At 41.5% G+C, this 27950-nt stretch overlaps 1 protein-coding gene across 2 annotated transcripts in view; it reads left to right on the top strand.

Moving 5' to 3' along the window:
• efna3b (ephrin-A3b) overlaps nt 1-27950 on the top strand; it is a 253485-nt gene that overhangs the window by 165588 nt on the left and 59947 nt on the right. The gene's annotated exons all lie outside the window — the stretch shown is intronic.

Raw genomic sequence — 27950 nt, 5'->3', positions numbered from 1 at the left:
CCCCGCCTTTCGCCCGTAGTCAGCTGGGATAGGCTCCAGCTTGCCTGCGACCCTGTAGAACAGGATAAAGCGGCTAGAGATAATGAGATGAGATCTGCTCATGTTGAAAAACTCACATTTTTCATACAAAATACATCGCAGATCTGCGTGACATATTTAAATAATATTGGCTGGCTTTTTTCGTGGTATATCAGATATATTCCATTCAACTAGCATGATATTGAATGAGTCGAAGACGAGTAGCTGAATGGAATATATCTGATATACCATGAAAAAAGCCAGCCAATATTATTATTATTATTGTACATACACATTCGATGGAACAATTATAGATTTTACCAAAAGTTAAGAACAGGGGGGGTAACTTGCCAATATTGAACACTGATTCTGATCGAATGCAATTCAATGTTCTATCAATCCAATGTACAAAGTCAAAGTTCGAACAATAAAAATGGTACGAGTCCAAAAAGCCTGAACAACAACCCCACTTATATAAAAGCTATATACAGTTTAACAGTTCAAGTTCAAAGTTACTTTTGGTCATAGTTAATTGTTACATTGCAGTTGTTCAAAATAAAAGAGCTTTGCTGAGTGAAGTCCATGAGTGAAGTCCTCTTGTAAAAGTCTCCGTCACTTTTCCTCACCTCCAAGTAGAACTTTAACAATATTTCCGCTATTGCTCTCTTTTCCAGTTTTTGGATGTCCGTTGGTATGTTTCTCTCTTGTAAATATGCATGAAGAATATCCAGTGAAGTTTTTTTAGCCTTTCGGGTGTTCGGCATGTTTTTCTCTTTCAAAATTCTCTCTAAATCTTCCGCTTTTAATGACGCAAACCTTGCGGCCATGTTTGTGTACAATCTGTCACAGTCACTCACTAGCGTGGAAGTTTTACATCTCTGACATGTCTCCTTTCCAGTTTTTCGGTGTCCGTTGGTATGTTTTTCTTTTGTAAATATGCCTGAAGAATATGTAATTAAGTTTTGGTAGCCTTTTGGGTGTTCAGCGCATCTTTAGTTTCAGTTTTAAGTTATTTATTTAGTGCTTAAACCTAGCACTGGATCTTCTCTCTTTCCCGGCGGACAAAGAAATTATTGTGCGCATGTGCAGCAGCAAAGTTTTGTCATTGGATCTTCGCATCAGCTCCAAAGTGTGACATCATGTTGTCTTGACAACGTACAATATTATAACAATATTGCACGCTCATTCTCCATTGGGTACAGTGGCATAATACAAGGTGGGTAAGTGATATGATAACAGTATTGCATGCCATCAATAAACCCACTAGAAGGGAATAGAATACATGTTTTTATTCCATGGAAAAAGTGGTCTGTATGTATAATAATTCCTGATATTTAACTCCGATGATGTCATTCCCAGTATTTTTCCACCGACTGGAGGCACATTGTCAAAATGGTGAACTGGTTCAAAATTAAAATTCTTTTGATTAACTTGCATAGGGTTTTTACTTGGTTGCGCGAAGATAAGAAGTTTATCTTCTCATGTTGAAAATATGTTCATCACTCAAAGATAAACTTCATATCTTTGCACAACCAAATACTATCCTCTCTATATAAAATTATTTCAACTGATCCATTTCATTTTCGTATAGTTATAACATTGTAATGGACCAGAACTGGCCTCAGTCATTTCATGGGCAGCCATGAAGGAAAGAAACTATCAAGCATGTTGTATTCAAAACTCCCACGTATGAAATGTGGATGAAGAAAAAGTTCACGATGGGTTTTAAAATGATCACGAACTGTGAATTTGCACAGGTTTTGCTGCAGCATGCACAAAGTGGCCTGTATGTAATCAAAAGCAATACATTGGATTCTGGGAAGGGTGAGCTGGCCCCTTTAATTACACCCTATGTGTGGAGAAAACATAGTGTCATTTGGGAAGTCATTTGGGATTTGACCTTAAAGGTCTGGCAGAAAAAACAAACAAACAAAAAAACATGATAAAATACATTACTATGGGTAAATAAATATAGTCATAAAACTTGTGTGGATAAATAAATAAAAGATCCATCCATAGTGTATAACGATTTTCGGTCAGGGTCGTAGGGTGAGACAATCCCAGCTGACTTTGGGCAAGAGGCAGGGTACACCCTGGGCAGGTCTCCAGTCTATCACAGGGATAACATCTCTGGCTACCGACCATTCATGCCTATGGGCAATTTAGAGTAGCTAGTTGACCTAATCTGTATGTTTTTGGACTGTGGCGGAAACCCACACAGACACGGGGAGAACATGTAAACTCCACACAGAAAGGCCCCCATTGGCCACAAGGTTTGAACTCAGAACCTTCTTGCTATGAGGTGACAGTGCTAACCACTGCACCATGGTGCCACCCCTAAATAAAATACCTATTTGTAACACAAATTTTGTAAGATTAAAAGTGTGATATTGCCTCCCAAATGCTGGTAAAATGTGCCAGGGTCTAGGAATACCATTAAGCTAAAAGCCTGTTAGAGAGGAGTTAGCACACCAACAAGCTAGTATAGTAACTGTAATCTTAACAAAATTAAATACTCTGTGAAGAGGTTGGTCTTCAAGCTTTGTTTGAAGACAGATAGAGACTTGACAGTTTAGACACCCAGGAGAAGTTCATTCCACCACCTGGGTGCCAAAACAGAGAAGAGTCTTGATGCATGTCTTCCTTGTATCTTGAGGGATGATGGTCAAGTCGAGCTTTGTTTGTGGCTGGAAGGGAATATGATGCAGAGTGATTTGAATCTGATCCAGATGTAACACATGAAGGGAGTGATGCAAGATAACTTGTAGCTACATTTTGGATCAGGGTGGGATGGCACTCAGGGGAATAACTGCCTGGAGCAAGTTGCAGTAGTCTGGTCTGAAGATGACAAAATACTGAACAACTGGTCGCATCCTTGTGATGTTGCAAAGGAGAAATCTATATGACTGAGTCAGATTCGCACTATGAGGAGAGAATGATAGTTGGTTGTCCAGAACTATCTGAGTATTTCCTGCATTGTGAGACGGTGTGATCTGAGAGTTCCCCAGGGAGATGCAGGGATGGACCTCCAGGGAATATACAGCAGCTCAGTCATGCTGCGATTCAATTTCAGGTGATGAGCTGCCATGCATGAGGAGAGATCTGCCAGCCATGCTGAGATCAGTGCAGAATCATGAGTGTCTGAGGGAGGAAAAGAGAGGATGAGTTAGCTGAGTGTCATTGGCATAGCAATGGTATGAAAATTGTGTGAAGATATGACTTCACTTAAAGAGTGGGTATAGAATGAGATTAGACGAGGCATCAGCAGAGAGGCTGCATGGATTTGATGTGAATCACCTCCATGTCACTTGACAGAACAGTCCCTCCTGGTAGGAAGCAATGCTGGGACACGAATTGCAAGGCTCATAAGGTTGGGCAAGTGAGTTTTGTAATCCGTCTCGAAGGTTGCTGAGGGGTCAAGATGGATTAGAATTGATGACTTTGCCTGAGGTGGCATGGTGGTGTAGTGGTTAGCACTATCGTCTCACAGTAAGAAGGTTCTGGGTTTGAGCCCAGTGGCTGTGTGGAGTTTGCATGGTTTCCCCGTGTCTGCATGGGTTTCCTCCGGGTGCTCCGGTTTTCCCCACAGTCCAAAGACATGCAGGTTAGGCTAATTGGAGGTTCTAAATTGACTGTAGGTGTGAGTGTGAATGGTTGTTTGTCTCTATGTGTCAGCCCTGTGATGATCTGGCGACTTGTCCAGGGTGTACCCCACTGTTCGCCCATAGTCAGCTGGGATAGGCTCCAGGTTGCCTGCGACCCTGGACAGGATAAGCGGTAATGAATGGATAGATGGACTTTGCCTGATATTCTGACGAGCCATTTCTGTGGAGGGTGCCACAGGGCACACCACATTACTGATAATTGTGTTTCACTTATGTTGTGCAATCACTGGTTTGCCTTAATGTTACCTTCATACACTCCTGTTCAGAACTGTTGAACGCAAGCAAATTCAGCTAGAATACATAATCGGGATACAAATGACTCGGAAGCAGAGAATCACAGATTTGTTAAGAGACCTTGTTGTGGCATTCCTGTTACTTTGCAACAGTATATGGTGCTTGTGTTCATCAGGTGTAGTGGAAATGGTGTCAGGAACCACATAAATACAATAAAGCAAAAGCAAAAGTATAAAGAGTCTAACAGCTGAACGAGCGAGAGAGAGAGAGAGAGATGGTGCTTTCTAATTGTCTGTGGTAAATGGACTTTGGAGCAAGGTGAAGATGTGCTGAGGTGTGTGTGATTCAACACACACACGCACACATATTTTAAAACTAGCATCAGTGTTCCTGAGAGGTGAGCACCTCTTCCCACAGACACATACCGGTATTGATTCCTGGACAGATTTAAACCCTGCACACACACACACACACACACACACACACACACACACACCAAAGCCATGACTACTCAATCCTTCTCAGTTCCACCTGTATATAAATGAACTGTATACCCATTTACATTACACACCCACACCCACATTCTCTTTCCACTCTTCTAATTTACCATACACACTCCCTACTTATTTCACTTGAGTGCGGCGGCGTCTGTAAATAAACTCCCTATAGCTCCGAGTGAATATTGACCTCGAATAGAAAATGATCAGACGTCTTCCTTCTCCCTTTTAAAAACAAAACTACACAATCTTATTTCAGGTGTGTGTGTGCGCACATTACCAAAGCAGATGCTCTCCTTTAATTAAATAGAGAGCTGGGGTTAATTAAGAAGAAGGGGGAGAAAATAAGGGCAACAAGGGAAGACAAGAGTGCTTTTTGCCTGTAATACTGATTGCTGATTCAGCTCACTTCCTCTCTCTCTCTCTCTCTCTCTCTCTCTCTCTCTATCTCTGGTATTAACTGCAGTGAAGGTCACTAATAAATGTCGAGGTTGGAAGCAGGAAAGTGTTTGAGAAACAGGATGTTTCAGATAGAGCTTCTTCATCAGCTGTGCAGGAAAAATGCTTCTCAAGCTGAAAATTACAACCACTACATTTACAGGCTCTCATCACGTGTTTCTGGCACGCTGTCCTCAGGTATTGCCGCATTGCTGCTCTTTATAGTATCTCCTACAGGACTAACTTTGGGAACCATACCAGAATTATTTCAACTCCTCTCTCCCTACAGTTTATTAGGTACATTCGCCTCATAGCAACATTCCTCAGAGATCACTATCACCAACGGCTTCCAAGTAGGAATGAGGGCTTAATCCACTCTAAAAATGCTGAGTAACGTTATAACCTAGTTTGAGTCATTTCTCTATCCCAGTGCTGGATCAGTGTACAAGAGCTTGTACACGCTTTGGGACCAGCGGCCTAAACACTATTGGGGTATGCGGAAAATCCAAATGTGCTGAATTGCTTTAATTCGCAAAAATTAAATTATTATGTCATGGCGATGTCTGTCCGTCCGTCTGTCCCGGGAAGGGTGCTCATCTTCTGAAATCAACTCCTCTCATAATTTTTGTTGGAATTTCATGAAACTTGACAAGAGGCCTTGTTATATGTCGGTAATATGCATATTATAATTTTGTTCAATTCGGTCACATTTAACCAGAGTTGCAGCCCTTGATTAACAAAATTATAATTTGACAATTTCATGATGGTGTGTTTGCCTTCTGACATCAACTCCTCTCACAATTTTTGGATGATTTTCTCAAAGCTTGGTAAAAAGCCTTGTTATATGACGGTAAAATGCATATTGTGATTTAATTTCGTTTGTGAAAATTTTACCAGAGTTTTGACCCTTGATTAAATAACTTGTACCGGTACTTCGACAATTTCATGAGGGTGTACATTCTTCTGAAATCAACTCCTCTCACAGCTAAAGGAGGAATTTCACCAAACTTGGCAGAAGGCTTTGTTATATGATGGTTATATGCATATTGAAATTTCGTTTAATTTGGGCAAATTTTACCAGAGTTATGCCCTTGATTATTAACAGACTTGTACTTTGGCAATTTCATCAAGGTGTGCTTGCTTTCTGAAATCAACTACCCTCACAATTTTTATCCCCCACTGGCCGAAAGACCCAAAAGGGGATTATGTCGTGGCGATGTCCGTCCATCCGTCTGTCCATCTTGGGAAGGGTACTCACCTTCTGAAATCAACTCCTCTCACAATTTTTGGAGGAATTTCACAAAATTTGGCAGGGTTCTTTGTTATATGCCGATAATATGCATATTGCAATTTCGTTCAATTCACTTGCATTTTACCAGAGTTATGGCACAGTTGCCAGCGGGGCATATTGTGCTCTCAGAGCACTCTTGTGTGATCCAGGTATGGATCGTTGTTACCCATTTTTGGTTGTTGGGTTGTTTCTTATATCTCATAAATGATCTCATCTCATCTCATCTCATCTCATCTCATCATCTGTAGCCGCTTTATCCTGTTCTACAGGGTCGCAGGCAAGCTGGAGCCTATCCCAGCTGACTACAGGCGACAGGCGGGGTACACCCTGGACAAGTCGCCAGGTCATCACAGGGCTGACACATAGACACAGACAACCATTCACACTCACATTCACACCTACGGTCAATTTAGAGTCACCAGTTAACCTAACCTGCATGTCTTTGGACTGTGGGGGAAACTGGAGCACCCGGAGGAAACCCACGCGGACACGGGGAGAACATGCAAACTCCGCACAGAAAGGCCCTCGCCGGCTACGGGGCTCGAACTCGGACCTTCTTGCTGTGAGGCAACAGCGCTAACCACTACACCACCGTGCCGCCCTCATAAATGATTATGAATTTATTTTGCATTACATTAAGCAGGATGCATTTCAATGCTAGACCATTTTAATTACAATTTTACATACTTAAAAAAAAACTCACTGCAAAATGAGTACAGTTGGTTAGAACAATGAACTGAAAAGTTTATTGTTTTGGATATTCTAAATATACAGCTAATTATCTTTAAAATAAAGTTTGATTTGTTAAGTTTAGTGCAGCCACTCCAGAGAAATTATTGGAAATGTTGGCGGTATCCTGGCGACTTGTCCAGGGTGTACCCCACCTTTCGCCCGTAGTCAGCTGGGATAGGCTCTAGCTTGCCTGCGACCCTGTAGAACAGGATAAAGCGGCTAGAGATAATGAGATGAAATGTTGACGGTATCATCATCTGCACAGAAAATCAAACTCGGACAAATTCAGCTGTAAACTTTCTGATGTGTGTAAATTGAAATGAATGAATAATACACATTTATTTTGCCTATAAAGTCATAATTAGAGGTTGTTTTACAGTATAATGCTTTGATCACATATACATTACAGATTACAGACTGTATTCATGTGGATATCTTGGAATGTCTTGGACTTTTGCTACACTGGACTCATTTTGTGGTGACATGCCCCAAATATTAAAACAACGAATACAGTACCAGCCAAAAGCTGGGACACCTTCTAATTCAATGTTTTCTTTATTTTTATTAATTAAAAGTCACTTCATGTCGTAAAGTAATGATGGATGTCATTTCTCTTTACTTAGTCGAGCAGTTCTTGACATAATATGGATTCCTACAGTTGTGGAATAGGGCTATTTACTGTATTTTTATTATTTACTATTTACTGTTTGATCTCAAACTCATTAAGAAGGCAAGAAATTGCACTAATTAACTTTTGACAAGGCACCTGTTAATTGAAAAACATTCCAGGTGACTACCTCATGAAGCTGGTTAAGATAATGCCAATAGTGTGTAAAGCGTCATCAAGGTAAACATTGGCTACTTTGAAGAATCTAAAATATGAAACATATATTTTGATAAACTATGTGAACACGAGTGTTTTACTGGGAAATACACCACTCATATTTTTCACATGAACCACACCCGGGACATGGAGAACCAAAACCGTGACATAAACCTCTATATGTCACTCATAAGGAAATCAGCGAATTGTTTTGATAAATTTGGGGACTTTTTGTTTGTGAATGTGTCGATATAATAAAAAGAAAAATCACACATTGCCTTAAAGATATGAAGTTTATCTTCTTGTGTTGAAAAACTTGTATTTTTTCAGATGAAATACATCACGGATCTGAGTGACATATATAAATAATATTGGCTGGCTTTTTCTGTGGTCCATCAGATATATTCCATTCAGCTAGCATGATACTGAGTGAGTGGAAGACGAGTAGCTGAATGGAATATATCTGATAGACCATGAAAAAAGCCAGCCAATATTATTATTATTATTATTATTATTATTATACACTCTTCATATCAGCATTCTCAAAGGCCAGTGTAAGCTTACCTGAGAGATGGTGTTGTTAGCATGGCAGTCCAGTTACCTTCCATGAGGTGTAGCATTCAGCGGTAGCATTAGCGAAGACCAACACTAGCTTACCCGTGACTTGGTGCTGTTAGCAGCAGTCCAGTTACCTTCTAGCTGGTGTAGTGTTAGCGAAGACCAATGCTAGCACAGGCCAATGCTAGCGCAGTCAAGCCGATTATTATTATTATTATTATTATTATTATTATTATTATGATTTTCCCTGTGTAGCTTAGTTTACTTTTAAAATCACCATCGACAACTACATACAATGGAGCAACCTAGCAGTCAGAATTCTCTCAATCTCTTCTGCTTTTAACAAAGCAAACCTTGCGGCCATGTTTGCTTATAAACTGTCACAGTCACTCGCTAGCGTGGAAGTTTTACATCTCTGATGTGTCCTTTTTCCAGTTTTTCGATGTCTATTGGTATGTTTTTTTCTTGTAAATATGCGTGAAGAATATATAATGAAGTTTTGGTACCTTTTCAGGTGTTCAGCGCGTCTTCGGTTTCAGTTTTTAGTTTATTTATTTAGTGCTTAATCATAGCATAGCTAATCCTAGCAGTAGCACTGGATTAACCCTGTCTTCTCGCTTTCCTGGCTGACAAAGAAATGATTGTGCACATGCGTAGCAGAAAAATTTTGTCATTGGCTATTTCCATGAGCTCTGATGTGTGACATTGTGGTGTCTTGACAACGTGCAACATTATAACAATATTGCACACTCATTCTCCATTGGGGAGAGTGGCATAATACATGGAGGATAAGCGATATGATAATATTACGTGCTATCAATAAACCCGCTGGAAGAGAATAGAATACATGTTTTTATTCCATAGAAAAAATGGCCCGTATGTATAATAATTCATGATATTTCACTTCAATGACGTCACTCCCAGTGTTTTCCCACTGACTGGATGTGTGCTGTCAAAATGGCAAACCGGTTCAAAATTAAAATTATATAGACACAAGTTTGGCGGCACGGTGGTGTAGTGGTTAGCGCTGTCGCCTCACAGCAAGAAGGTCCTGGGTTCGAGCCCCGTGGCCGGCGAGGGCCTTTCTGTGTGGAGTTTGCATGTTCTCCCTGTGTCCGCGTGGGTTTCCTCCGGGTGCTCCGGTTTCCCCCACAGTCCAAAGACATGCAGGTTAGGTTAACTGGTGACTCTAAATTGACCATAGATGTGAGTGTGAATGGTTGTCTGTGTCTATGTGTCAGCCCTGTGATGACCTGGCGACTTGTCCAGGGTGTACCCCGCCTTTCGCCCGTAGTCAGCTGGGATAGGCTCCAGCTTGCCTGCGATCCTGTAGAAGGATAAAGCGGCTAGAGATAATGAGATGAGAATAAAACACAAGTTTGCTCCACTCACTCGTGAAATATATTCACCACTCGAAGATAAACTTCATCTTCGCACCACCGTGTAATATCGTCTATTTATTAACACTTTTTTTGTCAACCACATAATTCCATATACAGTATGTTCCATATATTATTTCACAGTTCTGATGTCTTCAATATTGTTCTACAATGTAGAAAATAGTCCAAATACAGAAAAATGGTCAGTGTGTCAGTGTGTTCAAATTTTTTATTTCTATTGTATATATCATAGAAATAACAAAAAGCTATATATGTAATACAACCATGGTTCAGTCATGAAGAGATTTCATCAGTGATGGAGGGCTTTCTAAGTTCAACCTGATGATGGGAAAACCATTCCTTGCTGTTTATGGTGCCTGCAGTATCATGAGACTGACATGACATCAGGTTACAGGTTGGCGTGTGGTGTTATTACAGACCTTCTCCTCTATTCAGAGAGGGTTACGGTCCAGTTCAATCGCTGACTGCTGACCTGGGGAAGCATTTAATAGCCCACATTAGCTACATTTGATTTTTAAACCCCTTCGGCAAGCTTAGCATTGAGCTTATTGATGTCTGTTCAGCGAGCTATAGTTTGGAATTCAGATATTCTAGCTACTAAAATTAGATTCACTTTTATCTTTTTTGATGGCTAACATTCGTGGTGAGAGACAAGGTTTTCGAAAGTGTGATGCTGTGATGCAAATACTCAATTATAGAGATCCTTGAGTTACGTAACATGTAACCTTCCCAGCTAAAAATAAATAACGGAATCAATAGTCATTGATATTAGAAGTCCGAAATAGACACTAGTAATGGGCGATATGGTGACTTGACACGCAGTGTGCAGAGAAAAAACAAGAGTCTTTAAGGCACCTTACTTCTGGACTGGGAATGGAGCACCAACCAAATTTCTTTTGATTTTACTTTGCAAAGGTCTTAGGCATGTCAAAAGAAACTCTGTTTCTGTCTTTGCAGTTAATGCTAGAGATCCTCCATGATGTTTTTTTTTTTTTTTTTAAATCTGAAGTATGTCCATCCATTATCCGTAACTGTTTATCCTGTGCAGGGTCACAGGCAAGCTGGAGCCTATCCTAGCTGATTATGGGCGAGAGGCGGGGTACACCCTGGACAAGTTGCCAGATCATCACAGGGCTGACACATAGAGACAAACAACCATTCACACTCACACCTACGGCCAGTTGAGAGTCACCAATTAGCCTAACCTGCAGGTCTCTGGGGGAAACCAGAGCACCCAAAGGAAACTCACACAGACACGGGGAGAACATGCAAACTCCACACAGAAAGGCCCCCATCGGCTGCTGGGCTCAAACCCAGAACCTTCTTGCTGTGAAGTGACAATGCTAACCACTACACCACCATGCCACCCCAACTGAACTATGTTCTCATATTTAATCTTATGTTGTTTTTATTGTTAGCTAATAAAAGTTTGTGATGTCCAACCACTATACACCTACTCTTTCATGCAATTACCTAATCAGTAAGCATGTAACGATTCACTCAACTGAATATTTGATTTGATTCATGATATTGCATTCACAATTCGATTTTCCTATGATAAAATCATGCAGATATGGTCCAGCAGTTTTGGGCAATGTTCAGATCAACCATCAGAATTGGGAAAAAAAATTTAATCTCAGGCATTTTGATGACCGTGGCATGATTGTTGGTGCCAGATGGGCTGGTTTAAGTATTTCTATAACTGTTGATCTCCTGGGATTTGCATAACAATATGCACAACAGGCTCTAGAGTTTATTCAGAATAGAGGCATTTAAAAAAAAAAACAAAACATCCATTTAGTGGCAGTTTGGAAATGCCCTTTTGATGAGGGAGGTCAATGAAGAATGGTCAGACTGGTCAGAAAGCTGACGGAACAGTTACGGTAACTCAGAAACGTCTCAGAATGCACAATACGTCAAACCTTGAGGTGGATTGGCTACAACAGCAGAAGACCATGTTGGGTTCCACTTCTGTCAGCCAAGAACAGAAAGCTGAGGCTGCAGTGGGCACAGACTCACTAAAACTGGACAGTTGAAGACTGGAAAAATGTAGCCTGGTCTGATGAATCTCTGTTTCTGTTGAGGCACACAGATGGTAGGGTGAGAATTTGGCACCAGCAGCATGAATCCATGGACCCAATCTGCCTTGTGTCAACAGTCCAAGCTGGTGGAGGTTGTGTAATGGTGTGGGGAATGTTTTCTTGGCACACTTTGGACCTGTTAATACCAATCAATCATTGCTTCAGTGCCACAGCCTATTTGAATATTGTTGCTGATTATGTGCATCCCTTCATGGTCACGATTTACTCTTCTTATAATGGCTACTTCCAGCATCATAATACAGTACATCATGTCACAAAGCAAAAGTCATCTCAAAGTGGTTTCATGAGCAAGACAATGAGTTAATGTTCTTCAGTGGCCTTCCCAGTCACTGAATCTGAATCCAGTAGAACACCTTTGGGATGGGATAAAATGGGAGATTCACAGTATGAAAGTGCAACTGAACAATCTGCAGGAATTGCCTGATGCAGTCATGCCAACATGGACCAGAATCTCAAAAGAATGTTTCCAAGATCTTGTGGAATCCATGCCATGAAGAATTGAGGCAGTTTTGAGAGCAAAAGAGGCCCTACCCAGTATTAGTATAGTGTTCATAATAAAGTGCTTGGTCATCTTGAGAACACTTTTCTCAGAATGAAGCATGGTGGTGATAGCATCACATTGTGACTGACAGTTTCCGAGGGCTAATTTAAGGGCAAAGGCAATGAATACTCATTGACTCACAACTTTTTTTTTCTAAATAATTTGCAAACTATATTGATTCCAAACCCCTTCAGTATTATGGCAGGGTTTTTTTTTTTTGCCAGACTACCACCGGAACTGATAATCACATCATCGATTTTTCTTTGGCTAAATCAGACACAAAGTACGCCACCACTCTTGCCGGAGCAGTTGGAGGTTAGGTGCCTTGCTCAAGGACACTTCAGCCAGTCCTGCTGGTCCAGAGAATCGAACCAGTAACCTTTTGTTATTATGGTAGTATTTGTATATATTCATGACATATAATATATTAAGTCCACTTTAGTTCCAGGTTGTAATGTTCAAGGAACTTGAACGCATTCCCCATTGAAGGTCATGTACACTGCCTGGCCAAAAAAGTATTTAAATAGGCATATACAGTGGTGCTTGAAAGTTTGTGAACCCTTTAGAATTTTCTATATTTCTGCATAAATATGACCTAAAACATCATCAGATTTTCACACAAGTCCTAAAAGTAGAAAAAGAGAACCCAGTTAAACAAATGAGACAAAAATATGATACTTGGTCATTTGTTTATTGACGAAAATGATCCAATATTACATATCTGTGAGTGGCAAAAGTATGTGAACCTTTGCTTTCAGTATCTGGTGTGACCCCCTTGTGCAGCAATAACTGCAACTAAACGTTTCCGGTAACTGTTGATCAGTCCTGCACACCAGCTTGGAGGAATTTTAGCCCATTTCTCCGGACAGAACAGCTACAACTCTGGGATGTTGGTGGGTTTCCTCACATGAACTGCTCACTTCAGGTCTTTCCACAATATTTCCATTGGATTAAGGTCAGGACTTTGACTTGGCCATTCCAAAACATTAACATTATTCTTCTTAAACCATTCTTTGGTAGAACGACTTGTGTGCTCAGGGTCGTAGTCTTGCTGCATGACCCACCTTCTCTTGAGACTCAGTTCATGGACAGATGTCCTGACATTTTCCTTTAGAATTCGCTGGTATAATTCAGAATTCATTGTTCCATCAATGATGGCAAGCTGTCCTGGCCCAGATGCAGCAAAACAGGCCCAAACCATGATACTACCACCACCATGTTTCACAGATGGGATAAGGTTCTTATGCTGGAATGCAGCGATTTCCTTTCTCCAAACATAACACTTCTCATTTAAACCAAAATGTTCTATTTTGGTCTCATTCATCCACAAAACATTTTTCAATAGCCTTCTGGCTTGTCCACATGATCTTCAGCAAACTGCAGATGAGCAGCAATGTTCTTTTTGGACAGCAGTGGCTTTCTCCTTGCAATCCTGCCATGCACACCATTGTTGTTCAGTGTTCTCCTGATGGTGGACTCATGAACATTAGCCAATGTGAGAGAGGCCTTCAGTTGCTTAGAAGTTACCCTGGGGTCCTTTGTGACCTCGCCGACGATTACACGCCTTTCTCTTGGAGTGATCTTTGTTGGTCGACCACTCCTGGGGAGGGTAACAATGGTTCTGAATTTCCTCCATTTGTACACAATCTGTCTGACTATGGGTTGGTGGAGTCCAAACTCTTTAGAGATGTTTTTTTAACCTTTTCCAGCCTGATGAGTATCAACAACACTTTTTCTGAGGTCCTCAGAAATCTCCTTTGTTCGTGCCATGAGACACTTCCACAAACATGTGTTGTGAAGATCAGACTTTGATAGATCCCTGTTCTTTAAATAAAACAGGGTGCTCACTCACACATGATTGTCATCCCATTGACTGAAAACGCCAGACTCTAATTTCACCTTCAAATTAACTGCTAATCCTAGAGGTTCACATATGGTACTTTTGCCACTCACAGATATGTAATATTGGATCATTGTCCTCAGTAAATAAATGACCAAGTATAATATTTTTGTCTCATTTGTTTAACTGGGTTCTCTTTATCTACTTTTAGGACTTGTGTAAAAATCTGATGATGTTTTAGGTCATATTTATGCAGAAATATAGAAAATTCTAAAGGTTCAGAAACTTTCAAGCATCACTGTATCTTTTATATTCTAGACAGTTTAGAGAGCATCCAGTATACACCAGTATAGACAGTCCAGACATATATGGCCCTTTTCCACTACCCTTTTTCAGCTCACTTCAGCTCGCTTCAGCTCACTTCAGCCCGACACGGCTCGCGTTTCGACTACCAAAAAACAGCACGACTCAGCTCGCTTCAGCCCTGCTTAGCCCCTAAAACTCGCACCGTTTTGGAGTGGGGCTGAAGCGAGCCAAAGCGAGCCGAGTGAGGTTGGGGGCGTGAGCAGACACTCCCCTGTGCACTGATTGGTGAGGAGGAGTGTCCTCACATGCCCACACATGCCCTGCGAGCGCACTGGGATCTGTAAACACCGCAAACCCGGAAGGAGAAGAATTACGAGAATTTCTGAAGCCTTATGCGCCTCGCCTCATCTATATGCTCTTGCCAGTATCTGTTGGCGTTGTCGGTGACAACAAGCCACAGCACCAAGACCAGCAACACTAACGACTCCATGTCCTCCATGTTTATTGTTTACTATTCGGGTCGTGAGACTACCGCTTAAAAGATCACTGATGTCACTGTTTGCGCTGCTTAACGACATCACCTGACGTCCACCCACTTTCGCTAACTCCACCCAATGTGTCCACCCACTTCCAGCCAGCACGGTTCAGCGCGGTTGTAGTCGAAATGCAACTCCAACAGCCCCGCTCAGCCCGACTCAGCACGGCACGGCTCAGCCCGACTCAGCCGCGTTTGTAGTGGAAAAGCAGCATTACAGAACACACTGTCCGGGAGGAGTGAACAAGTTTTAGGTCATATTTATGCAGAAATATCGAAAATTCTAAAGGGTTCATAAACTTTCAAGCACCACTGTACTTAAGAGCCTTTGATTGGATAATTACTGCAGTGATTAATGTGTTTCAGCTGGCAACATCTAATCATTTAACCCTAACTAATGCAGTGAGTAGCTTCTCATTACTTAAATAGCTATGTCAGAATATGTATCCCGTGATTGTGGAAAGACGTTACTGTGTTTCAGAAGGGTCAAATTATTGGCCTGCGCCAAGCAAAGGAAACAACTAAGGAGATTGCTGAAATGGCTGGACTTGGGTTAAGAACTGTCCAACGTATTATTAAAACCTGGAAGGATCGTGGTGAACCATCAACTTTGTGGAAGAAATGTAGTCGGAAAAAAATTCTTGAATCCCAGGTAAACTTGCAGTTAAAACAGATTTTACTTGATAACATTTTAAGTGATTTTAAATCTGGTGTTAGAACTGGCTACAGTCCAAATACTGTTGCTATGGTTGTGACAAATGATCTCATTGGTGCCTTTGAGAGAAAACAGCATTGCACTGCCTTATTTGTGGATCTACAGTGGTGCTTGAAAGTTTGTGAACCCTTTAGAATTTTCTATATTTCTGCATAAATATGACCTAAAACATCAGATTTTCACACAAGTCCTAAAAGTAGATAAAGAGAACCCAGTTAAACAAATGAGACAAAAATATTATACAGGGGCATGCAAAAGTTTGGGCACCCTTACTGAAAATGTCTGTTACTGTGAATAGTTAAGTGAGCAGAAGATGAACTGATCACCAAAAGGCATAAAGGTAAAGACGACATTTCTTTTCAGCGTTTTCTGCAAGATTTGTGTATTATTTTTGTTTTGTACAATTGTAGAGTGAAAAAAGAAAAGGAACACCATGCGAAAGTTTGTCACACCCCAATACATTTGAGTTCTCAGGTAACTTTTCCCAAGGTTCCAGACCTTAATTAGCTTATTGAGCTGTGGCTTGTTCAAATTCTTCGTTAGGAAAGGTCAGATGATGCAGATTTCAAAGCTTTATAAATTCTCTGACTCCTCACACTTGTCCCTAAAATCAACAGCCATGGGCTCCTCTAAGCAACTCCCTCGCATTCTGAATAATAAAATAATTGATGCTCACAAAGCAAGAGAAGGCTACAAGAATGTAGCAAAGTGTTTTCAGGTAGCTGTTTCCTCAGATTGTAATGTTATTAAGAAATGGCAGTTAACAGAAACAGTGGAGATCAAGGTGAGGTCTGGAAGATGAAGAAAATGTTCTGAAAGAACTGCTCATTGGATTGCTCGAAAGGCAAATAAAAACCCCTGTTTGACTGCAAAAGGCCTTCAGTAAGATTTAGCAGACCCTGGAGTGGTGGTGCACCATTCTACTATGCAGCGACACCTGAACAAATATGACCTTCATGGGAGAGTCATCAGAAGAAAACCTTTCCTGCGTCCTAGCCACAAAATTCAGTGTCTGAAGTTTGCAAATGAACATCTAAATAAGCCTAATGCATTTTGGAAACAAGTCCTGTGGACTGATGAAATCAAAATAGAATTTTTTGGCCACAATGTGCAAAGGCATGTTTGGAGAAAAAAGGGTGCCAAATTCCAGGAAAAGAACACCTCTCCAACTCGGAAGCATGGGTGTGGATCGATCATGCTTTGGGGTTGTGTTGCAGTCAGTGGCACAGGGAACATTTCACTGGTTGAGAGAAGCATGGATTTGAATAAATACCAGCAAATTCTGGAAGCAAACATTACACCATCTGTAAAAAAGTTGAAGTTAAAACGAGGATGGGTCCTACAATAAGACCATGATCCAAAACACACCTCAAATCTACAATGGAATACCTCAAGAGGTACAAGCTAAAGGTTTTGCCCTGGCCCTCACAGTGCCCTGACCTAAACATCATTGAAAATCTGTGGATAGATCTCAAAAGAGCAGTGCATGCAAGACAGCCCAAGAAACTTGTATAACTGGAAGCCTTTTGCAAGGACGAATGTGCGAACATCCCCCAGGTAAGAACTGAAAGATTATTAGCTGGCTACAAAAAGTGTTTACAAGCTGTGATACTTGCCAAAGGGGGTGTTACTAGGTACTAACCATGCAGGGTGCCCAAACTTTTGCTTCAGGCCCTTTTCCTTTTTTGTCATTTCGAAAATGTAAAAGATGAAAATAAAAGATTATTTTTGCTTAGGGAATGAGTCATCTTTAACTTTATGCCTTTTGGAGATCATTTCATCTTCAACTTGCTTAACTGTTCACAGTAACAGCAATTTTGACCAGGGGTGCCCAAACTTTTGCATACCACTGTACCTGAATGTACTGAATGACCAGGTTATCACATCAATGGATCTTTTCTTCCAGGAAGACAGTGCCAGGATCCCTCATGTCTGGCAGCATGAAGAATAATTTTCACACATTAATTAGCCACCAGAGAGTCCTGACCTTAACCCCAATGAAAGTCTTTGGGATGTGTTGGAGAAGACTTTACAGAATGGTTCAACTCTTCTGTCCTCAATACAAGAGCTTGGTGAAAAATTAACCCAAATAAATGCTGTGACGATCCATAAGGTTGTTAAAGCAATGCCATGGCGAATGGGTACCATAATCAAAGCTGAAGGTCGTCCAACAGCACACACGTATTTATATTGAAAGACTGCAAAAGGAATATAATCACACAGCCTCTAGTTACTGCCCTCTACTGGGCATAATAGAGCAGCATGTCATATATGTCATCTTCATGTTTTACACACACACACACACACACACACACACACACACTCTTTGTTATTTCATTATTCTCAGTTGTTTACACAGTGTCTGAGGCTCTGTGAATGATTACTAAGCTGAAAATACAGTTTTAAAACAATCAGAATGATTGGCTGAAGACAAAGCTCCTCTGCTCTGAATGAAGCTCCATACTGCAAACACACAATTACACAGAATGAGGATCATTGTATGAATGTCTTTACTACACAATCAATTATAGTGTGCACAGAGACAGCGGGGAACGGTGTGAAATAGTGTTCGGCTCAATATCATGGTTTTCAGTATGTCACTGTATCCACTTACAACTTGATTTGAAATGCCATAGAACACGACAGTGCAAGGATTACTTAGTTTTAAAATATTCATACAGCACATTTCTCTTGAAGGACATGTCTCAATGTCCACTTTGCTAGGAACACCTATATACCTGCTCATTTGTGCAGTTATCTAATCAGTCAATCATGTGGCAGCAGTGCACTGTAGAAAATTATAAGGGCTTTCGTTTATCAGGTACTACAGATCCCGTGCAAATTCCATGCATAGCAGTCTTCTGAGTTTGCACAGAAAGGTGCAAAAAAGCAATGAAGAGCTGTGATGCAGACCTTGCTGATGAGAGAGGTCAGGGGAGAATTGCCAGATTCTTTTAAGCTCACAGGAAGGCTACAATAACTCAAATAACCACTCTTTACAAACGTGGTGAGCAGAAAAAGCATCTCAGATTGCACAACATGTCAAATCTTGAAGCCTTTAGGAGAAAACTACATCAGCTCTGCACAATGGCTCAGAAACATGGACTCTAAAAGGTGTAGCCACCACAGGTCTAGCGCCCCTGCTGGCTGACTGCAGTATAATATAGTGCAGTATAGCACTTTTTATTCTCAATCAGAAATTAGTTTTTAAAGGGTTATTCTACGATATCGTAAGAAGCTGTGGCTACAGTTGGGATCTCTAGCCTTGGCGACGTGCTGGATCTTGGTATTGGGAGAAGGGGACGGGCCTCATGTTTCTACTGCGCTAACTCTGTCTGGCTCCAAATTTGACAACATGGCGGAGGAACTTTGGTTTTATTTTGATAGACAGGAAGTGCACGGAGCCACGCTGTCCATGGTTTCCAGTCACTGGATTAGCAGAAGCAAAACAGGATCCTGTCCACAGAACTGCCACTCACTGGATGTTTTTTTTTTTTCGCACCATTCGGTGTAAACTCTAGAGACTGTTATAGGTGAAAATCCCAGGACATCAGCAGTTTGTGAAATACTCACTCGCACCCATGTTGTGGTGAATCACTGATGGTGATGATACACGGGGCAACTTTTTGGGCAATGTTGCCGAGCAATGTTGCTGGCAACGGGCAACTAGGTGAGACACAGGGCAACTTTTCAGGGCAACTAACAATGGGCAACAACAGTTAGCAACGGCAGTTTACAGTTAGCTAAAAAAAATCGATGTCTTAATTTTTGCTGTGACCATTTAAGCAAGCTGTCTGTTGTTTTTTAGAGCTTTGGTGAGGTAAATTCCTCCATATAGAATATTAAAATAACAACTTACCGGCGTAAAAACAGATGAGGAGTCTCTCCATCTCTTCACTCCACTGACACTGAGCGGCCGCCATATTTGTTTGAAATTTCTGATCCGAACCTCACCGGAGGTCACATGACTCGATACTCGCGTTCTGATTGGCTTATCTCAAAAAGTTGCCAGAGATTATCAAAACCATTCAGAAAGAAACAATGTTGCCCAATCTCAATAGAAAAGAGTCAAAACGCAATTGCCCAGCAACATTGCTCGGCAACATTGCCCAAAAAGTTACCCCGTGTATCATCACCATATGATCACATTTCTCCCCGTTGTTATGTTTGATGTGAACATTAACTGAAGCTCTTGACCGGTATCTGTATGATTTTCTGAATTGGCTGATGTGATGTAGAGGTGTTCCTAATAAAGTGGACATTGATGGTAAAACCCTTAATTGTCACTCCCTTGGAGGAGACTTGCAATACAGGCATGGCAAATTCCAGTAAGTGAGGATCTGGAATAATGCAATACAGGGAATTAATAGCTGTGATATAATCATTGAAATAAGATCTAATATTAAAGGTGATCTTATTAAGAAAGCACAACTTTATTCATCACACACTTGTGAAGTTTCCTCTCTGCATTTAACCCATCTGAAGCAGTGAACACACACATGCACACACACACAGAGCAGTGGGCAGCCATGTTAACAGTCCCCAAGGAGCAGTTGGGAGTTAGGTGCCTCGCTCAAGGGCACCTCAGCCCAACACCGTCCCATATTAACCTAACCTGCATGTCTTTGGGGGAACCAGAGCATCCAGAGGAAACCCACGCAGACAACATGCAAACTCCACACAGAAAGGCCCCCACCGGCCGCTGGGTTCGAACCCAGAACCTTCTTGCTGTGAGGCAACCGTGCTAACCACTACACCACCATGTAGTTACTTTAAAAAAAAAAGGGGGAGGTGTTTTAAGGTCCATAATGTGAATAAACTTTAAACATACCAACCCTCTGTGTGTGGTTAATGAAAGGAGGTGTGTGAAATAACCACAGAGAGAAAGGACAGAAATGGTATGAGAGTGAGTGATAGATCTGTATAGGAGGTGAGTGGTGTGTGTGTGTGTGTGTGTGTGTGTGTGTGTGTGTGTGTGAGAGAGAGAGACATAAAGACCACAATTTCGATTTTCATTTAATAATTGAATAATAATGTCCCACGAGAAGTGACCTAGAACTGAAATAGAGAGAGAATCAAAACATCTTCATACTGTCACCTGCTGGTGGAGCTTTGGAATTACACTAATTACACCAATATACATACAGTGCCCTCCACGATTATTGTCCTCCCTTGTAAAGATGAGTAAAAAGGGTTAGAACAAATCCACCTTTTGGTGAAGTCGCTTCATCTCACACTGAAAAAATGAGAAAAATCCAACCTTTAATTGAAATAAATTTAGTCACAGAAAAACAAATCCCTCATCAAGAAATAATTATTTTCAACAAAAACATGTTACTATTATTGGCACCCCTGCATTTAATACTTTGTCCAACCTCCCTTTGTCAGTAAAACAGCACTGAGTCTCTCCTATAACATTCTATAAGGTTGGAGATACAGAGCAGGGCATCTGAGCCCATTCCTCTTTACACAATCTCTCCAGATCATCCAGGGTCCTCAGCCCTCTCTTGTGCTCTCTCCTCTTCAGCTCAGCCCACAGGTTTTCAATGGGGTTCAGGTCAGGAGACTGAGATGGCCAGGGCAGAAGCTTGATTCTGTGGTCAGCGAACCATTTTTGTGTTGATTTGGACATATGCTTCAGATCATTGTCCTGCTGGAAGATCCAATGACGACCCAGTTTTAGTTTCCTGGCAGAAGCAGCCAGATTTTGATTTAAAATGTCCTAGTATTTCATGGAGTCCATGATGCCATGAACCCTAACAAGGTTTCCAGGATCTTTGGAGGAAAAACAGCCCCCAAACATCACAGAACCTCCCCCATATTTTACAGTTGGGATTGGGTTCTTTTCATTATAGCCATCCTTCTTTTTACACCAAACCCACCTTGAGTGTTTATTGCCAAAAAGCTCCATTTTTGTTTCATCAGACCAGAGAACACGATTCCAGTCAAAGTTGTAGTAGCATTTCACAAACTTCAGGTGCTTATGTTTGTGGTGAACTGGCAGAAAATACTTTTTTCTGGCACCTTCTGAATAATCTGTTGGCATGGAGGTGGAGTCTGATGGTGGTTTTGGAGGTTTGGAAACCAAAAGATTTTACTTTTTCTTGTAATTCACCAGCAGTGATTCTTGGGGATTTTTTCCCCCTCTCACTGTATGTGAGGCAAAATAAACTTGGGTTCTCTTCCAGGCGAGTTTATAACAGTTCCAGTTGGTGTCCATTTTATTATTATTATTATTATTATTGCCCGAACAGTAGAAATTTTCAGGCGAGTAGTTTTTTGTTTGTTTGTTTTTTAAATAACCATTCTCTGATTTATGAAGGTCAACACACTTCTCCCTCATTTGGTTTGTGTGTTCTCTCTTATCTTTCCCATGTTAATGGATGACTAAGAGAATTTGGCCTCTGTGTTACCTCATATTTGTCCCCCAGTTAATCAGGAAGTCATGGATTACAGCTTGAAAGTTCCTACACACTCCAGTCAACTAAAAAATGATGTACAATTTCAATGGGAAACATGCTTCAGTTACATTGTGTTCACAATCATTTCCAGGGGTGCCAATAATAATGGAACATGTGTTTTTGTTATTTCTTGATGAGGGATTTGTTTTTTTGGAATAAATTGATTTCAATTAAAGATTGGAATTTTTAATTTTTTTTCAGTGTGAGATGAAGCTACTACATTACACACACACACACACACACACACACACACACACACACACACACACTATCACAGAGAGTTCATATCTAGGAAAGGCCTGGAAGCTCTCAGACCTGGCTGCAATCTGTGTACCAGCAAGAAGTAAAGGGATAAAATTATTGATGTTTGGCTCCCTGCTCTGTCTGTCGTTCCTGTGATGGATGAGTATGGAGGAGTAGATGACAGGGGCTGCGTTAAACTCCCGCTCTGGAGACATACACCCTGCCACGGTGCCCGTAAAACCTCCCGTTTGTTCAGCACCTCGTTGCCAGCCATCTGAACACCTTATCCTGAAATGATAGCCAGACTATCCAGACGAGATCCAGACACTTCACAGATGGCCAGTAATATTTTCTCTCTCTCTCTCTCTCTCTCTCTCTCTCTCTCACACACACACACACACACACACACACACGATTATGTAAAAATGTCCTTTTTGTCCTCATCTCACCTCAAAGCATTGGCAGGCAAAAGATGATGATCACTAGATGTGTTAGATGTGTGTTAAATGTGTGTGTGTGGGGGGGGGCCATCACCAACAGTGAAAGTCACACATGTGCGATTTATGTCTCATGTCCCACTGCAATAACACACGTGAATGACATCAACAATTAGAAAAGCCTTTGGCCGTGGTTCAGCCATATTACACAGCTCTAGCAGGAGTGTTAACGCTTGCCTTAACTATAATTCAATCACGTTTACAATTCAACGCTCGCTGATTTGATTCAAATGCAATTTTGTTTTTGCTGAGAGATTTAATTTGCTTCAGTATCAGTTTTCACTCTGTAAAACAGAAACCTCTCAACTCAGCTTAACCCTTCCACACCTACACTCCAGCCTACGTGAGCTAAAGACAGACTGCCAGCTTCTCACTTGTCAGGCACAAGACACTGATTCACTCTGATGTGTCGAACAAATGAAATAAAATACACCTGCGGTTTTCAAGATGTCTGAATAGGATAATAAAAATGAGATACAATCGCCTGTGGTGCAACTACCTGTGCCAAAATATGGGTCTGGTTCAGGAGTGTCAGGCTGGTTCATAGATACCGGTATACAGATATTTGTCTTTAACTCTCAAACACACTCGGTTCAGATGTTTTTGTAGTTTTACTTTGAAATGCATCATGAGTTAGTTCAGTTGTGTCATTTAATTTGACAGCTTCCTAACAGTTCCCCCATCTGTTATGTATATGAGTGTAGTATGGTGGTGGAGCAGCCGGTTGCATCGCCACCTTATAGCTCCAGGGTTCCTGGTTCAGTCCTGAGCTTGGGTTACTTCCTGCGTGGAGTTTTACACATTCTTCCTGTGTCCATATGAGGTTCCTCCAGGTTCTCTGGTTTCCTCCAACTCCCCAAAACCATGCCAGTTCATGGATTTGTGACTCTAAATTGCCCCAGGTGTAAGTGTGTGTGTGTGTGCTTGGTACCTTGCAATGGAATGGCATTCCCAATGGAATGTACATTCCTACCAGGATTAGTGCCGGATCTACCATGACCCTGACCAGAATAAAATGCTTACTGAAGATGAATGATATATCAATATCACCAAAAGTATGTGGACATCTGACTATGTGCCCGTTCCAAAACCATGGGCATCAATATAGAGTTGGTCCACCTTTGTTTTTCCAGTAACCTCCAATAATAACCTCCACACTTTTGAAAAGGCTTTCCACGAGATTTCAATTCATGTCAAGTCAAAGTCCCTCTCACACCAGAATCTGGTCTTCCCAGGAAGTCTCCTGTCCCAGTACTAACCAGCTCTCTAAGGTGTATGGGTGCGGCGCTGATCCCCGTTTCGATAGCCCTCAGCCCCTCACCTATACAGCTAGGTTACAGTGGGGGGGCGAGTCCTCTGGTAACCGTGAGAGTTTGACTTCCCCACTTGCACCTGTATAGATGACTTGCAACCATGTGATCAAAACGTGCTACATAATGAATGTCCACCATGATGGTGGATATACAAAGCAACTAGGATGGCAGCCACTGAAAGCGTGTCTGTAAAGAGTGCTGAATTTTCTTAGTATTACCACCATTTGAAAGGTCCAATGAAGATTCGATACAAAGAGAAGATAGATATGTGTGGTTTTGACCCATCCATCCGTTATCTGTAGCCGCTTATCTTGTTCTTCAAGGTCACAGGCAAGCTGGAGCCTATCCCAGCTGACTATGGGCGAGAGGCGGGGCACACCCTAGACAAGTCACCAGGTCATCGCAGGGCTGACACATAGAGACAAACAACCATTCACACCTACAGTCAATTTAGAACCACCAATTAACCTAACCTGCATGTCTTTGGACTGTGGGGGAAACCGGAGCATCCAGAGGAAACCCAAGCAGACACAGGGAGAACATGCAAACTCCACATAGAAAGGCCCTCGCTGGCCGCTGGGCTCAAACCCAGGACCTTTTTGCTGTGAGGCAACAGTGCTAACCACTACACCACCATGGTTTTGACCCGCATTATTTTAAAAAGTCAGACTTTTCTGAAGATAAGACACTTATACCGACAATCGAGTACCCAGATATCGCGCTCTATCTGGTTTGGCTGCCAAAGAATCAAGTCCAAGCTCAGACGAAACATAGCCCATTTTCTGAGTGGGTGCCCAGTCTGGATTGTTTCTATCGTATAATTTTACTGACGCTCCTAGAAGCGAAATGGTAATACACGTGTTAAAATTATAATAGCGACCATCTGAGCTACGACAAAGGAACACTCATAACAAAATTCTAGCAAAACAAAATAAAATTCTTCCATGATATTATCGAGAAAGCTTTTGAATCTCACCTGAGATAAAATGATTACTGCAAACACGAGCTGTTTTGGTTTTAACCTCTGCTAGATCAGCCCTGCCGATGTTGTTCAGCCATGCTTGTCTCCTCTCTGCACTAAGCCTCAGAGTTTCCTCACCCTCTTTCTGAATCACGGATGGAATTCTAAAAAATCTGAATTTACCATGGTCACAAGTACTGTTGTGACCACAACCATATACAGCACAAAGACATGGCATAGCTTAAAGAACACTTAAAGCAGTGGAAAAACAAAGAGAGTTGCACACATGTGACTATGTTTTGTATGGAATGTCTCTTGACCCCACATTTGTATATCCACCAACATGGCCAACATCCGGGTTTCTATTTTGCTTTGACATCACATATAAATCAAGGATTGCAGTGTGCCTTGCCAGACGGTAGTAGGTACCATTTTTATGATGGTCTTTGGTATGACCTGACCACAAGTAGACCTCATGATCTCCCAGTCGAGAGGCAGACACACTAACCTTCAATTCACATATGCACCAAGTATTAGTGTGATGGGGTCACATACGTTTATCCAGAGCAACATACTTTATATTCTGGGAGCAATTAGGGATTAGGTGCCTCATTCAAGGACACTTCAGCCATTCCTGCTGTTCCAGGGAATCGAATCAGTGACCTTTTGGTCCCAAAGCTGCATCTCTAACCATTCAGCCATGGTTCCCTCATAGCTGCACTAGTACCACCACCACTGACCAATGAATTTGAATGGATATAGGCGATTCATTCATTCATTCTCAGTACATGCTTGATGTTGGTCAGGATCCTGGAGGATCTCAGGAACACTGGCCTCAACGGAACAATACACCCTAGATGGGGCGGTTTGTATGTCAGGAACACATACACTATTTATGATAATACCAATAGTCCATGCATTTTAAGTTCACATTTCACCAAAAAAAAAAAAAGACAGTGGATCAAAAACAAATGCAAAGTAATATAGTGAGCAGTTCACCATGGACAGATTTATTTATTTTTTATTTGTTTGTTACCCTGCCCAGGATGGAGTCCACCAGAGGGCAAGGTATTGCTTTCGGTCGGGTTTCTTTGTTAACAATATTACAGAAAAATGGCTGGATCATCTCATCTCATTATCTCTAGCCGCTTTATCTTTCTACAGGGTCGCAGGCAAGCTGGAGCCTATCCCAGCTGACTACGGGCGAAAGGCGGGGTACACCCTGGACAAGTCGCCAGGTCATCACAGGGCTGACACATAGACACAGACAACCATTCACACTCACATTCACACCTACGGTCAATTTAGAGTCACCAGTGAACCTAACCTGCATGTCTTTGGACTGTGGGGGAAACTGGAGCACCCGGAGGAAACCCACGCGGACACGGGGAGAACATGCAAACTCCGCACAGAAAGGCCCTCGCCGGCCACGGGGCTCGTACCCAGGACCTTCTTGCTGTGAGGCAACAGCGCTACCCACTACACCACCGTGTCACCATGGCGGGATCAATCTTCATGATACATTCAGGATAGATAGAGGTGCTAGCCACTACGTCACCATGCTGTAAGAATGTAAGAGTGTAACAGTCGCGCACTGTGCATGCACATACACGTGTTCCAATTAAAATGGCCGGTGAGTGTATACAATTCGGTTTACCATTCAAAATAAATGGACTAGACTAAAGAAACCACTTTCAGACATGTTTATGCTTGTTACAGAGGGAAAGTGCGTTCCACTGAGCTATAGCACCGGGCCATTTCCAGGAAATAAGAGTTTGGGTCATGGCGACAGCGTGTGTATGTCAGCCTCGGTTCGGAGGTTTCAGTTTTGAAAACTGTAAGAGGTAAGAGTAGAATAATATAAAGTACAGACACTTGGTATATTTTACTTCTGTGATTTTTAAATTGTTCGTTTTTGTAGCTACTGCCTCATAGTGTAAATATATGCTATATTTACTGTATGAACATGGTATCAGAAAACAATTTTATTTATAAGCAGTAGCCACATGTACCCATAGGGTACCTATTTTTTCGCCATATCTTCCTTCATATTCATCGTAAGTGTTACTGGGCGAGGTTTGTTTTGCCTGGCAACATTTGTTTGTTTTTATTTATGCACTAGTTTGATGACAGAAGGAGATAGATGGCAAACCTGTACGGTTATCTAACGGGATTACGTTTGTTCCGAGCAATGAGCCACCTCTGAAATTAGGCAATGCTTATTCCAACAAAGCAGACCATTAGACAAGCAAGACTGAGTTCTCAATTTAACACTTGGCATTTTAAACGGGTGTGTTTAGGTGTCCCAAGTGTGCGTGTGGGTGTTGATGCTAGATTAGGACAGATTGCTCATCTGGCCTGTCTCGTGCAAGTAAACATTTCGTCCTGGTGCTTTTTGTGATGAAAAATGTGATCGTTTTTCATATGCGCCGTTGCAAAATCATTGCAGATAGAATCAGAGCAGTCACTAGTGTGATCTGAAGTGATTTTGCAATTAGAGGGTCGATACAGTCAGACCGGTAGAAATGATGATTGATTCAGTGATTCAGTTTAATGAATCATTACACCCTGTGGCTGTAATGGGATTGTTTGTGATTTATGTTGTTTCTTTATAGAGCAGGGATCAATCATGCTGACGTTTCATGGTATTGAGCATTAACATAGGGTGATTCTTAATTGCATTAGTGCATATCAATAATTCAGATGCTTTTCTAATGGTGCCTCTGAATTGCCAGCACTGAGCAGAATTTGGCAGACTGAAGATGGAGGTGTTTATTTGG

The sequence above is a fragment of the Neoarius graeffei genome, chromosome 5 (genome assembly GCF_027579695.1).
Source record: "Neoarius graeffei isolate fNeoGra1 chromosome 5, fNeoGra1.pri, whole genome shotgun sequence".
Taxonomy (NCBI): domain Eukaryota; kingdom Metazoa; phylum Chordata; class Actinopteri; order Siluriformes; family Ariidae; genus Neoarius; species Neoarius graeffei.
Note: the sequence above shows the minus strand (reverse complement) of the source record. Positions and strands in the feature narration are given on the sequence as shown.